The sequence below is a fragment of the Acanthochromis polyacanthus genome, chromosome 18 (genome assembly GCF_021347895.1).
Source record: "Acanthochromis polyacanthus isolate Apoly-LR-REF ecotype Palm Island chromosome 18, KAUST_Apoly_ChrSc, whole genome shotgun sequence".
Lineage (NCBI taxonomy): Eukaryota > Metazoa > Chordata > Actinopteri > Pomacentridae > Acanthochromis > Acanthochromis polyacanthus.
The window spans coordinates 31,873,084-31,875,141 of record NC_067130.1 but is presented as its reverse complement, the minus strand read 5'-3'; the positions used below and the strand labels follow the sequence as shown (position 1 = coordinate 31,875,141).

The 2,058-nt window shown below is 38.6% G+C and overlaps 1 protein-coding gene across 1 annotated transcript in view; it reads right to left on the bottom strand.

Moving 5' to 3' along the window:
• The window catches only part of txnl1 (thioredoxin-like 1), a 76,594-nt gene that overhangs the window by 33,822 nt on the left and 40,714 nt on the right, over positions 1-2,058 (bottom strand). The window lies entirely within an intron of this gene.

The following is a 2,058-nucleotide window of genomic DNA, read 5'->3' as shown; positions in this document are numbered from 1 at the left end:
GCATGAGTGAAAGAATTTCACCGTAGCAGAACGGCTCATTAATATTCATGATAAGGGAAAGTGCCGTATCCGTAGGCCACAGGCTACGGGTACGGGTCCGTATCTGTAGACACTACCAACAAAGAAAGCTGCTTCTCCACTTTCAACATCAATGATCAGAGTCCAGAAAAGTCTTTAGAAACCAACAAAACGGATTTGACTTTAAGATTTGATGCAAGGTTAGAGAAAATGTCCAGTTAAGAGTGTTTGTTGCAGTTGAGCGCAATAGAAAACAGGATTGATAACCCTACTTAGTCTAAAACTCTAAATATAATGTTCTAACGACGTTTGAAGGATATTTATAGTTTCAAATATTGTTAGAACTAAACTCGGATGGAACGTTTTAACATTCAGAGGCTGTTGTCCTATTATGATAACAGAAGAACAAAAAAACAACGTTCAGAAAATGTTTTCTGGATGTTATTGAGGCCTCAGAGGACAGAATGTTTTTTTTTAACAAACGTTCCTGTAAGGTGGAACATTTTGTCTGAAGTATTCTCAGGATGTCACAATTGTTGAATTACACAGAGCAGAACAAACAAAACTGCTGCTCGGGTTTCAACAACTGAAGTCTAGAAAAGTCTTCAAAAACCAAGAAAACATTGCAAGAAGTTTGCAGAACTTTTTCACAACATCTTTAGAACTACAAAAAGCCTCTAGCTGGGTGGTTACCATGGTGACGTAGTGCTGGGATGGTCATTACACGTCCGTCTAACTAAACAATGAGGTTTTATGTAAAAAGACTTGAAGATTCCTTCATACTTGGAGGAATTTTTTGGAGTTTTGCGGTGTGTGATGGGTAATGTAGTCCCAGTTTGAGGAGAGTCTCATTATTACTCTGCTAAGGAGTTATGTGATGATCAGTGTCTGTCTGTCTGTCTGTCTGTTAGCAACATTACTCAAAAACAGGCCAATGCATTTAGATGACATTTTCAGGGAAGGTCAGAAATTACGCAAGGACCAAATGATAAGATTTTGGCAGTGATGCTTCTTATACTGTGGATTTGATAAAGATTTCTGTGTCATTGCAAGATGGTGGCACAGCCTCACTGTAACATGACAACAAGTGAACACTACATCAGCTGCCTGCTGACATCACATGATTGTGATACTACTACAAATCAACCGCTGAGGACTTATTAGGACTTCATCATCGGAAATGATACAAGCACTGAGCAGCCTTGGAGGAGTCCTGCTATCTCTGATTGCTTTTCTTGTTTCATTAATGTGACGGAAGGAAAAGTAAAATGCAAAACAGAGGACATGTTCTGAAGATGAATCCCGCAGAATGTGAAGAATAAACTGAGTAACATCAGAGCTCTGACAGGAAACTAAACCAGACATTTAGGCCTCAGAACAGAGGATTTACCAGGACTGACTTTACGAACTGATTAACTGTCTGTCTGCTCCTCTGTCGCATTCAACAGAATGACAGATCACTATTGAGCAGGGAAGACCAGCGTACTGCGCCAGTCGGTGTCCTTGTATTCGCTCTCGGTTGCAGTATTTAGCAGCAGAGCGGGCGGAGACAGAGGAGAGTCAAGTTGGCGGAAATAAGGCCGGAAGTGAGGCGGGAGAGAAAAATAAAATATTCAAGATTCAAGATTTTGTTTTCCATTCATACATATAAACAGACAGATTAGGCACATAGGAATTCTTGGAAGTCCAGTTAAAGAACAGACAACACGACTGTCAGAAACAGATTTTTTAAAGACAATACAAGAGTGATATAAAGGATAAATACAAAAAAAAGTCAGGACTCTCACTTGTACTGTTAGAATCCAATTTCATGAATCATGATCGCTGCTTTAATCAGTTATTTTTCCAGTAGAATCCCCATCGTTAAAAAGTGAAGCCAATGCATAGTTAACGTATTTGCTTAAGTTATCATAGAAATCAAAACTTATTGCAAAGACAAAAAAAATAAGAAATTTTTTGCATAAACATCAAACTTTTGCTGGTTTATCTATTTTATTATCCATCCATCCATCTTCTATGCACCTCTTTATCCTCACTAGG